The sequence below is a fragment of the Alligator sinensis genome, unplaced genomic scaffold (assembly GCF_000455745.1).
Source record: "Alligator sinensis unplaced genomic scaffold, ASM45574v1 scaffold9_1, whole genome shotgun sequence".
Taxonomy (NCBI): domain Eukaryota; kingdom Metazoa; phylum Chordata; order Crocodylia; family Alligatoridae; genus Alligator; species Alligator sinensis.
The window spans coordinates 332712-345938 of NW_005842304.1; the positions used below are offsets into that span (position 1 = coordinate 332712).

The 13227-nt window shown below is 47.0% G+C and overlaps 2 pseudogenes; both read right to left on the minus strand.

Annotated features, from left to right (window-relative positions):
* Window positions 1-287: 287 nt before the first annotated feature.
* Window positions 288-1236, minus strand: LOC112551040 (annotated as a pseudogene).
* Window positions 1237-1397: 161 nt separating this feature from the next.
* LOC112551041 lies at window positions 1398-12042 on the minus strand (annotated as a pseudogene).
* Between the last annotated feature and the right edge of the window lie 1185 nt (window positions 12043-13227).

Genomic DNA, 13227 nt, shown 5'->3' on the forward strand with positions numbered 1-13227 from the left:
AGTTGGGGGGTGGGGGGGGCAATGCCGATACTGCTGGCCTTGCCCTCCCACTCTGTCCCCTCCATCCCCGCAATCATGGTGGCTCTCTGCTGCCTCCAAGGAGCAGGGCCAGGGGGAGAGGAGCCAGGCCAGCAGCGCTGGCCTCACTCCCCTACTTCATCCCCTCCATCCCTACTGTCATGGCAACGCTTCCACACACTGGTCGTTTCACTAACCAATCAGAGTGCTGCAAGAGCATTACAGACAGGCAGACAGATGGACTAAACCCTTTATTACAGAAGAATTCAGCATTCATAGTAGATAGACTTTCAATGCCACATGAACATCTTAACCATAGATCCAGTTAGAAGCAAAATGACATTCACCAAACAGGATTGCCCCTGCCTTATTCTTGCCACTTACCTCCTCTGGTCTTACAACCAGTTGTCCTGTGCTACCCAGAGAGGAATGACTGTCTTCTTTTCTCTGTGCCTCAGATCTCAAACTTTCATCTTCAAGACACTTCTCAGCCAGTGATGCTTGTAGGTCTCTTAGGCCATCCCCAGTCTGAGCAACAAATGCTTCTTGCAGTTTTTCAAGAGGTTCTGTTTTTATGGAAATGAATTGTAAATGATCAGACACCAAGTCTTGAGCAATGGGTACATGTTTGATTCTAACATGAGGGATTATTTTCACAGGCAGCTCCTCTGTCTCTGATGGGGTCTCATTTGCACTTGAACCTGGGATAGCTTTTTCAGAACTCCCTGCCTTATGCTCTGCACTAACAGACACTTGGGAAAGAGCTTTGTCAGCAATTCTGTCTGGGTTCATTGCACTTTGGCTCAGTGTTGGTGGACTGTCACTAACAGCTTATAAAAGGGGGCAATCGGAGAGTTCCTCAATCATTACAGTAGCCACTTCTTGAGGAAAAAGTGCATTGAAACCTGTTACATCATCATAAAGGTCTTGCTCAGATCCAGATTTTTGTAAAATATTCCTGGAAATAGAAAGAACAACTCGATTAACTGCTTCTTCATGTTCTGGATGAAGATGTTGTTCTTCTTCATCTGTAGCTGCCACAAGGCTGATTTTATGTTTGAACAGGCCTTGTCTCATGGCATGTTTAAGGTTCTCAGCAATTTCATTCACTTCATCTCTTGATAAACGTCTTCTGTATTTTGGGCTTCTGTCATCAGTTGAACTTAAGACCACAGGAATATGTGGGTTTAAAGTTGGTTTTGGAATCTTCTTTATCATGCTAAGATCAGTAGGGAGATTTTCAACAATCCTAACACCTTCTGTTGTTGAAGATGAAGTAAGCAATGCCTCTTCCTCTGAACTGGCTTGAAATTCAGGTTTGGCAACTTCTTTTGCTATTGAAGCTGCTATTTTATGAGCTAAAATATCTTTCCTATTTGTTAGGTCTCTGCAAACAAAAGTGTCAGAATCAGAATGTTCTCCAGTGCTTGTGCAAACTGAAGGGAACAGGTCTCCCATAGCTTGGCTGTCTTCAGTGTTTAAAATTTCTCCTTCACTGATATCTTCCTTCATGTTGATCTGATGTTTTGACAGGAGTTCTTGCAAAGCATGTACTATATTTCTAATTGCATCATTCAGTAACAAAGTCTTTTCTGCATCCAAATTTGCAATGGGAAAGAGGGAAGAAAATGGTGACAAAAGACTTGCTGCTAGTTTTTCTGTGATAAGAGGAACTGTTTTACTAAGATCTGATGATAAACTGTTTGGGTTATCCGAAGACTCAGTAATGTGTCTTAGTGTATTTTCAACAATACTGGCAACTTCAGCACAGTGGTGAAGTGCTAATTCTCCAGAAAGAGAGTTCTGCAATGGACGCCCCGAGCTTCAGAAATAATCATGCACCCACTTCTTAAACACTTCTGCATGTTGAATTTAGACTGTGTCAAAAGCTTGTTATAGACCAAATCAGCAATTGCTTGAATCATACCCTCCTCCCTGGAATGCGGATGTTCAATATGCTGGCTGGAAGAGTTCTCATCTTCAGAGATTTTTGCCAGAACTTTGCTCAAGTTCCGTTTTCTTTTCTGTAGAGGAAGATGTGCCGGCAGCGGCTGGGGGCATGTTAGATAAAAGCCTGCTGATTATATCTTCCAAAAATCTGTGGCATACCCCCAGAGTAGACGGTGTGGGACTTTGGCATCAGGCGTTGTTTTTGGTAGCAGCTTCTAAAAGCTTCTCATCAATTTCCCCCCATTCTAGAGGTTTATACAGAGCTGAAAAGGGTGCTTTTGCTAAGGGTTCTTCCTGCTGGTAATCAGTAATTTCCCTCCTTATCAAAACACCTAAGATCTCTGCTGACACACTCTTGTTGCTATTCATGTCTGCATAAACTAAGACTTTGGAAGTACTTTCTTGTAGAAGGTCAGATAAACTGGAGTGAATAATTTTGGCCGTCAAGGTGACTGTGTCGGGGGAGAGACCCTGATCTTCAGAAGGCTGCAGGTCTGTGGCCTGACATGCAATGCTTATTTAACACTGAATCAACGATATCTGTGCTGAGACTTGAAGGATCACTTCCAGGGATTGTGCTGTCCTGAGCATGTAGGTTTTGTGAAGGGGCCAGTTTGCTCATTAGTTCCTCACATGTTTCTTTCAGAAAAGCATCAGCATAAATACTGGTCGGTGACTGCAAGGGCTGAGGCTTAATTGCATATGTTGGCAGGGGCTTTCTGCGAGCTCCCTGCACTGCCTTATGTGGTACTTCCTCTTCAGGAAATATCTTTCTGCATGATGAAAAGAAGGGCTTTCTTGCAAGCTGCCTGCCAATCTGGGGTAGAGTTACTCTGGAGCAGACTGCCCTTGGCTTAGTTAGTGTGTCCAGGGGGGGTGATCCTAGTGATCTGCTGGTTGTTCTCTTTCTGTCTGTGGGGACAAACTTTTTGGCATTGGCCTCCTCCTCTCTCATGTCTCTCTCAGCTATTTTTCTCTCTTCATATTGTATTATTGCTGGATATATGATGTCTGTTACATCAGCCACAAACCATGTCATTATATTTGTTTTTCTGTAACAGGGACAAATGAGAAAACACATTTATTGTCCTAACTAATTCCTTCATTCTCCCTTCTAGCAAACAGCTGTTGCCATTTACAGGTGCAATTCAAACTTTTAGGATAAACAATAACAGCCCCCCATGAAAAGTGACATGTATTCACTGGAGCCTTTTGGATAGGGTAGGATATAAATCCAACAGAATAAATATAGGAAATAAAGAAACAGCCAGTTCAGGAAAGGTCAGTGAAGGACAAACTAGGATAAGCATTGCTTCTCCTTGAGTTTGTTTCTGAAGGGCCGACATGCAGTCTGAAGACCATGGAAGAAAATTCTGACCATCTTGAAGCCAGGGCAGGTTTGTCACTGATTTCAGAAGGGCCAGGATTCCCCCACATGAGCCTGGAGATTACCTAATTTTGCCAGTTTACCTTATTACAAGTGTCAGGGGGGCTAGGAGTGTGCAGTGGACCCTGTGTCCAGAGACTCTGCCACATGCTGAGTGGGAAATGACAGGAAATCTCACTTCCATGTTCCATATTTGAACAGGTGCTGAGGCCTGGCATTGGGACCGTCTCTAACCACCCCTCTCCCCCTACCCCCCGAGAAAGCACTTATCAACTAGCTCACTTCTCCTTATAGAAAAGAGTCAATTCATTTGCAGACATTTTCTCCATCTTGCACTAAAACTCAGAAGTTGTATCTTCCCTGAGCAGTGCTGCTCCCTGCTCTTTCTCAGGATAAGGCATCTAAACACTCTGTCTGCTGTGCAGCTTTTATGCTTTTCAAGGACTGTGCAGGCTTTACAGTACTACTTCTAGTATTATATCCTGCTCACTTGTTTCCAAAAAAGAATGTGTAAGATTGTGTGGAACGATGGCATTTGGTGACTCCTGCACAACAATACACGTCATGGCAGGGTGCACTTTATCTTTCAGTTTTGACATCACCAGCTTCCACTTTTGACATCTCCCCATGCCCTGACTTCTTACCTGTCGGATGATCTTTTCTCATTTGTGCCTTTATTAACAATTGGCACAAATCTAGGCTGCTGATTACCTGACATGAAAAACAATAAATTCTACAATAATCCTAAATGTTGAGTGTAAACTGCTTGTTGACCCAGACTCTGCTATAAAAACCCAACTCTGGGAGTGAGTAAAGGTAAAAGCTTGGCCCTACTGAATTAAATGGGAGTTTTGATGTTGACTTCGGTGTAGCCAGAGTTTTGCCTGAGGTGTATAACCATTTTAATGGAAAGATGGTGAAAAGACAGATACAACAGTGGAGACAGTATCTGGGGATCAGGACCTTCAAGCATTATAGAATTCTGTTTATCAAATTTATAAACCGACAGGGTCCAGTTTCCTTCTGTGTTGTACCCTGATCCTGCAAACATTGATGTAACTTGCTAAGAAACAATCATGGGAGCAATCCTATTGAGCTCCCTGGGATCACAGACATTCTTGAAATAAAGCATGTGCATGTTGTTAGATGGGGGCTGTAATCATCAACTTCTTTATGAAATTCTAAACAGAATTGCCAGCAAATCCATTGGCTACTAGGGGTGTGCAAAACTGACCCTATTTAATTTGGATTTGGATTTGACCCGCATCAGAGACAGTGATTTGATTAATTGATTCAGATCACTGTCCCCAATTTGATTAGTCCGAATCCAAATCTGAAGATTTGATGCTGATTCGGAGAATCAGCAATTTGGCCATAAAGACAGCTTTAAATGTTTTTTCTACATATCTCAAGGTCCCAGGTGCAGTTTGTGAATGCTGTGATGGTGGGGTTGATGGAGCCGCCCACAGGAGCACAGGGTGGCCCCTGCATGCTCAGCAATGAACCCAGAAGTAGACTGGAAATACTTCTGTTCCACTTCAGGGTCCGCTGGGGAGCACACGGGGTGGGGAGGGAGCAGCATGCTCCCTGGCAGACCCGGAAGTGGACTGGAAGTGCTTCTGGTCCACTTCCAGGTCTGCTGCCGAGCGCTGTGGAATGCTTCATCTGGCCCACCATCGCATCATTCACGACCTACATGCTACCTAGAGGTATGTAGAAAAAACATTTAAAGATGCATCTATGTCCAAATCACCGAATCTTTCCGAATCTTCCTGAATTGTTTTGGAGGGTTCCAATTCAATTCAGAGATTAAAGGGTCTCCTGATTCGATTTGGATTTGGAGATTCAGCCACCAAATCAGGCCAAATCTCTGCCAAATTGAATCAGCGACTGAAGCTTCGCGCAGCCCTATTGGCTACTATTGACTCTAGCTGTTTACTAATTACCTCGTTAAGGTATGTGTATGTGTGTGTGTGTGTGTGTGTATTGTTTCTTTTTGCTCTGTCACTTTCTCTGTCCATCCATCTGATGTTTTTCTTCTAAGAAGCTTTTGAGTTTTTCATAGTTGCTATAAACCCTGGCTAAATCTCCTGAGAAACATGTAAACAGTTGATTAATATCACTTCTGCTGCAATCAATTTCTGCTCCACCCATCCCCTCCTTTACGTAGGCTTCTTTTTGCTAAAGCGATTGTAACATTTTTTAACAGATTCCAATAAATTGCTAATATTGTTTGTCAGCTATAGCTTAGAGGTTTGCAAACGTTCAGTGGAGTGTATTGCTGATGAATTAACACAGGCCACATCCCGTCTTTTTGAAGGCACAATGAGAGTGGAAGGATGCACCTTTCCCTTACGAGCCAGGAAGAGGACCATTCTCCATATCTCTCTTTTCTATGAGATGTTCTAAGTCACCTTCTCCATGCATTTTATACTAAGGCCTGACAGTGGGATATTAGATATCCAACTGAGTGCTTGGATCCTTGGCAAGGAGCCAAGATTGAGGAAAAATGGAACAGGGACAAGGCCAAGTTGGAGGAGACCCAAAAGCAGAGGTCAGGCTTGTTGAGGAGGAAGAACGGGCACAGGGCCCTGGGGTCACTAGAATGTACCCCTGGGATAGACTTGAATATCCATAAGTCTCCCCACTTTTCTGCTGTCAGCAAATTTTTGTGAACCTTACTCATAAAGTGTGCCACTCCCCCTTCCCTCTCTCTCTAGACTGGTGAACAGAAAGGTGGACAACCCATTGTTGTTGTCAGTTCCTGAGTCAACCCAGATGGTAGAATCCACTCCTACTAATTTCTACCAGGTGCCATTTATTGCCCCCTTTTCTCCTTGCCATGTACTGCTGCTTGGTCTTTACTTGCTGCCTTCCCTTTCTTGATGAATGCAGAGAGACTTAGACACAAAGATTTCTCTTTGTCATGGCTTTTTGGCCAGATGATGAACTATTCATCTAGAATTCTCCACTTCCATTTGTCTTTTTTTTGTAATGTTTTCCTCCCATCAGTTGTATTCCTCATTATCTTCAACTTGGAGGAATTAGATGATTAGAAACACTGATCATGTAATGTGATGTCATGGCCATATAACTGCAGGTTTAATCTCTCCTCTCTTAGGCAGTATGGAATGTAATTGGATCACAATCACCTTGCGCTAAGCAACCACCTGGCCATTGTCTCCTAGCATCAAATGCTCTGCCCCATGATTGGCTATGTCTGTCTAATTTAAATAAAGCCATATCCTTCCTCCCAGTAGGGTTTGAGTATTGTTGTAGCCATGATGGTCTGGGCAATATGCAGGGATCAAGGTGATTTTAGGGACATCTTTTCTTGGACCAACCGTATAGGTGGGAAAGAATTCCACACTTCAATTTCTATTTTTTCTGTTGTTTTTCTCCCAGTCACAATCTTTTTGCTTAGTTAGAGAAGTTTCTGGGAACCAGGTGCCCTTCTTCTGTGCCCTTGTCTTACATCACTCCCAAATTTTATACCCACTCCAATAAGACATCCCCAAAAGTCTCCCCACCCCCTTGCTTCTCACTTGCACTGCCTTTATCAGGCACGGAGACACAGAGTCCCTAGCCATGCTTGACTTCCTTAAATACCTCTTCCTCCTGCTCCACCCTTCTCCTTCCTGACCCTGAGTCTCTGCCACCCACCTGAGCCCTCCCTGGAAGGAACCTGAGAAGAATCCCTGTCCTTTGCTGCCTCTCCCCAGATCTCTTCAGGCACAGCTCAGCTGCTCTGCAGAAACTAGTGTAGGAATATGGAAATGGAAGGAGAAGGGAAGGGAGAACTAGAGCAGTGAGGAAAGGCCCCTGTGGAAGTCAGAGGATAGTTGGGGGAACTCTTCTTGGATCTGCAGCAGTCTGTGCTTGATCTCCAGTGGCTGTAACTTGGAGCAGCCCCTGTTTTCAGTGCAGCAGCACCCAAGTCAGAGTGACAGACAGCTGGAGAGACAGACAGAGCTGCAGGGGAATATGGGGATCAAAGCTCCCTATCCATCAAAAGGGTACAACTGGATATTCTGTCCCGAGCCCAAATGTGTCAGGGGGCCTGAACTGACTGAGATTTGACAGAGCTCACAACTGGCTTTTACACCAAAGGTATTACCATGTTGTTTCATGCTAGAGCCCTGTGACCTGGGCCTAAATTACAGACAGTGACTGAGAAGGGCCACAACCCTGAAGTCATTAACTAGAAGGAAGGGTTGGGGACCAGGCAAAGAGAGGGGCCCAACTGCACTACTTGGCCCAAACCTGAGAGTTATTGGGGGTGACATCTCCTGGGGGCAGGAAGGATGGACAGATAAGAGAGGTGGCCCTGGGACCAGAAACAGGAATCAGATTCTCCCTCACCTGTATCAGCTTCAACCAGAGAGACCTGCCACCATGAAGGTCTGTTCAAGTCTGAGCCTCTGGCCTGGGGTTCTGGAACTTGCCCTGCTGGCTGTTGTCAGCCCTCTATGAGGTCACTGTCTCTCTGGCCCAATGCCTGGTATCCTACCAATGCATCTTTATGAGCTCACTGCCTGCCCCACTGTAGCAGGGGGCCTGCTCCGGGTCGATCTCACTGTGGCCCGCCCACCTGTTTCTGGGCTAAACACCTGCCTTCTTTCCTGCCAAGCCTTGTTGTTAATTGATGTTAATTAAGTGGGAGGCTGCGCATTACTTGCCCTGATGCCAGGGGGAACTATCTGTGACTCCGTTCCTCCCTACACCGCAGCTCAAGCCTCACAGATGGCATCCGGATGTTACTAACATCACTGGCCCCACACTGGGCCCCAGAATCCTACTAGTTGAACCCCACTTAGATTCCCTCTATTCAGGCAGCCTATTCTGCCTTCATTCCCAGCTGCATAGCTCCCTGAGCTGCTCCTCCTAATGGGTGTGGTCCCCCTGGGACCTTTGGCTACACTGGCCCTGGCCCATCTCCAGGCCAGTCACAACCCCAGGCCCTCAGGTCTTGGGCGTTCCTTGCGGTGGGCCCCTGGCCCTTTGACCTTTCCAGTCCTGGCCCCAGCATAGACCAGTCGGGGGATGTCAAGATAGGTTTGAGTCTATGGCCCCACTCTCTCACTGGGGTCCACCTTCCAGACCCTACAAGGGGGTAACCCACCTGGGTGTGGAAGCTGGGGTTAAGGCACCCTGACCTGGCATTTCCTGGGGGCTCCTGCACCACTGGGAGCCCCCCCCAGGCCACCCACTCCCGGCAGGGTGCAGTTTTAGGTCATGCCCAGGACCAAGGAGCCTCCTGACCATCCCCTACAGTTCCTCCCTTACCTCCAGATGATACCAGCAGCCCTGCAGCCAAGTGATGTTGTTGCCTGGCCTTCATCCCGTGTTTATATGGGCCCCCCTGAACCCAAAAGGGCTGCCATAATTGGGCACCTGCTGTCTTCAGGCCCTTTAAAGTGGCAGGCACAAACAGTGCCCTGCCACACCCACCCTCCCCACTCAGCTGGGCTCATTCCCTACCTGTAGCAGCCCGTCACCGTATAGTCTAGCATATCCTGTATCCCATCCCTGACAGTGCCCAGTGCCAGAGGGTGGAGAGAACAGTAAAAGAAAACCCAATCCTGGACAACTGGGGGACTAGTCTGGTCAGAGAGGGGACAGTTCTGCTAAAGTCCGTGTAGTGAGTGGGAGCTGTCCAGCAGTGTGTGTGACAAAACCAAGGGTGTTTATACACATGCTCCAGCAGGGGGGGGGGGGAGGGGAAGGCAGTGCTTTAGTTAAAGTTGCTCTGAGAGCCACTCTAATTAAAGCTCCCAGAGCATCATGTGCATCAGTGTCCCCATGCTAAACAGTGGTTGTGGGGGTGATTTAACTACAGGTTGTTGAAAGACCTTTAGTTAAAGCACCTCTGCCACCATTTTTCAGCACAAGGACACTGATAGATGTGGTAATTACCATGCTCCAGCACACTCAAGTCTGCTCCCACATGCTGTAATTACAGTGGATTGGAGCAGCCTTGCTGCATGTCTGTAGGTGGCCCAACTGACCAAGTGCCAAAATCAAGTGGCAGACAGAGGAGTTAGGGGTACAGCCTCTGAATTACAACCACCTAAACCATGGGTGTCTGGTGCATCTTGAGTCGGGGGGGGGCACATGCTCCCCCGACACCAGTCAGTGACCAGGGTGCTCCCCCAGTGGCCAATCTTGCTGCCCGGGGGTGGGGGAGGGTCTCCCAGTGGCTGATCCTGCTGGCTATAATCAATGTTTTTTTAAATAATTTATTTTGATTTTTATTGATGTAAATGTTCAGGATTGCGCAAAATTAGGGGGGAGACAATTTATTAATGACAGTATACTGTTAAAAGCTTTATAAAAAGAAAACCATGGGTCAAAATATAAAAAGTAAATATCCATAAATCTATTTAAATCATGCCTGATTTAAATCATTCTGTTCATTCATTAGGAAAGAGCCAGGCAGGCAGGGACCAGAAGAGGAGGGCAGTGGCACTTCCAGAGCTGTGGAAACATGGGGAGAGGTGGCGGGTGCCCTTGGTCCCCAGAATTTGGCTGGCCCTGCCTGGGCACGACCCTGCTGCCACCAGGTTAGAGCCTCAAATACTCTTTCCATGCCCTTGCCCGCTTTGGGTAGGGGTTTAAGTAGCCTGCTTCCTGCACCTGTGATGAAGCAGCTAATTACCGAATTGAAGGGTCATTAGGCCAGAATGAGCAGCTAATTGCCTAACTGAAGAGTCATTAGGCCACCCATTATTTTCCTCTTTAACCCTCCACCCTCTGATCCTCCCTCTTTTTCCACTGTCTAGTAACAGAAGTGAAGGTCCCCTGTTACAGTCTCCTTTCTATAAATTTTGATTATTACTGATGGGAATATTTTTCCGTCAGTCCATGAGTGTGAGGTGAAATGAATGTTTTTTGATATATATCGATGTAAATATTTATCAAAATTTATTTTTATCAATGTTTATTCATAAAAATCAAATCCTGCCAAGCCTATAAATACCTTGTTATGCAGAGACACAAAAAAGAATGGAAAGGACAAGAGACTGGCTGGCTGGTTACACCTGTATACAATATTTGGACCCAGATTGCAAAGGCGTGGGGCACCCCCATCTTTTTCAGTGTGGCAAAAGAAAGTTGCACACTGCATAATTATACACTTTTTCCAAATCCAAATTAACCCTGCCCTGCCCGTCCTCTGTTCCTTACAAAACCAGATCATATCTTTTCATCATAACAGAACATAATGGATTCACTGACCCAGTCTGTACTGCACATCTTTAATCTTCTAATATAATCTTGCCAGGCATTGATTTTAGGCAGTTTTCCATCATCTTTGCCAAAAGTTTACAATCAAAGTGTTAATAATATGATGGGCTTCCAATTATTTGGTAGCTCCTTATTATTTTCTTCAAACAATGTGATTACCCCTTTCTTGTCATGAACTGTCTGTACCTTCTCCCCCTTCTATATAGCTCTATTATATCTGGTCCTAGGTTCTCCCAAAAGGAGCATAATACTCTTTTGGGAACCTGTCTCACCATTTTTTAAGCTTAACAATGGCTCTGTAAAGTTCCTTTACCTTCCATTCTACCTAGGGGGACTTAAGAGCAAATTAAGTGAGGAGGATGGAAGGAAAACTAAAGCAGATCATGCTGTGACAGGGGGCTGTCACAAGGCTGTTCACAACATCGGCCTGCCCACCCATCTATGGCAGTCCATCCACTTGACTCTCCTGCCACGACTTTGTTGCAAATAAAAACTTATTCATAGGTTGGAGGCTGCCCATTTAATGCCCCGATGCCAAGGGCATAATATACAGCTCTGAATCACCCCTACAGCATGTCCCATGCCTTGCAGATGGCATCCAAAAATCACTTCCAAGTCCCCCAGCCCCTCAGCTGGGCCACACTCTGCCTCTGGCCTACACTTGGCCTAAGGTGTCCTTAGACGTGATGTGACGTCTGTAGGTATTATAGGGCTTGCTAGTACTGCCCTGAGCTCGTCTGCCTACAGGTGGCAACAGGGTAGTCCTTGGCTCTGGACCACCAGGTCTGCCAGGAAGTGGATCTTATGTTTTCTGTCCTGCCACAACTTTGACGTATATATTTCCGGGAGGCAATGCCCACAGTGATCCTGTCTGGTCTTGATCCCTGTGTCTTCTGTGGGGCTCTAAACCTCCCCTTTACCCCAGCCTAGCTTCTCCAGATGGTGTTTACAATATTCTTCCACAGCCAGGTTGCAGTGCTGTCTGTTGTAACCTTATTTGCCCCTACCCCAGGGTGTCCTAGTGCCTCTTTGGGTACACGCTTCCAGGGGTCAGTCTTGGCCTGTACTCCAAAATAAACAGCCAAAAGGAAATCACAGAAAACCCTGGCTGCTTCTCAGCCTTCTTGTCAGGCTCTGGCAATGTCCCTTTTTCTCGTGATCAGGTGCTCAACTTACCAATCACCATACTTCAGGCAAAACAATCGCTTACTCCATTCTTTGCTGTGTGCTAGCCTGCCCTGCACCCCTGTGAATGTTCACAGTCTCTTTGGGGTCTCCCCCCTGTGCAGGAAAGCTCTACCTGTGACTGTAGATTTTTCCTTCAGGCCCTCCTCCAGATTCTCTGTTGGAAAACTCCACTCTGGAGATTCTCTCAGGTCTTGTGGACTCCCTCGCTCCGGATCCTCAGCTGCAGCTCCGCTCCAGAGATTACCACTAGCCATGTGTTTGCAGGACTCTGCCTGCCAAAGGGTTGCTCCGCAGTGTTCCTCAGGCATGCAGTTTCTGCCTGCCGAGATGCTCAGCCACTCCTCTCTCCCTGCAGCCTGCAGGGAGCTGCCCCCTCTCTGCCCCTCTCCAGGGCCGGAAATACCTTTGAGAGGCCTCCCTCCACCAATCCTGAGTGAGATGCTGCTCTGGAAATTGGGTGGGTATTTTCCTTCCTTTCAGGGCTGCAGCTGCAGCCCTGCCAGCCCTCCATGCTGTAAGTTCTGTGTCACTCCTTCACATGTGCCTTGACTTCTCTGCCCCTGTCATGTTACAGCCTCCCCAGGAATGGCTGAGATCTCCTTATGGGACTGTGACCATGTCAGCTCCACCCTATGGGTGCCTACTAATCTTCCCTGCTATGTCTGGTGTAATTGATGAATCAGGAGGCTGCCCTTGAGTTGCTGCTCAGTCATAGTCCTGACAGACTCCTCTAAACCCTGTGGGTTGTTGGACCCCCTTACTGGGTCCCACACTCAGGAAGTGATACTTATGATACCCGCAAGCCTTATGGGCTAGATGTGTGACTCCAAAACCGCCCCTTTATTGCACCCCATGCCTTGCAGATGGTATGTAGACATTATCTTTTCACGTTGAGGCCTCAATTTAGTCTGGCCTCAGTAACTGCACCCTCTGGTGCTGGGGTCTGCTCACCCCCCATATCTCCATGCCCTCTGGTGCTGGGATATGCTCACCCCCCCGCCATCTCTGCACCCTCTGGTGCTGGGGTTTCCACACTGTAGTCTTCCCCAATGAGGCCTCCTCCTCCCCAATAGCCTCTGCCTGGTCCACCACTTTAAATAACAGCAGAAAGCACAAGACCCTGGGCTCCAACACAACAATAACATAGGGTCCACACTCTATCCCTTTTTAAGAAGGCAAACTTCTCTCTCAGCTTACTGGGCCTCCTCCCTACCATCACTTATGAGCGCCTACAGCCCTTTAATCCTACCAGCATCAGAACAGGCAGTCAAGCATCTCCAAGTAGCTTCCTCTATGACACCTCCTTCCCTCTTGGCTGCTGCCAGAGAACTAGCTCTCTAGCCCCAGCCCTGGGGTTTATGTGCGCCCAGGGCCCTGCCTTCTTTCGGTCAGCTGACCAAGAGCAGGTGCAGGCTAATTCCCTCATTAGCCTGCTGCCA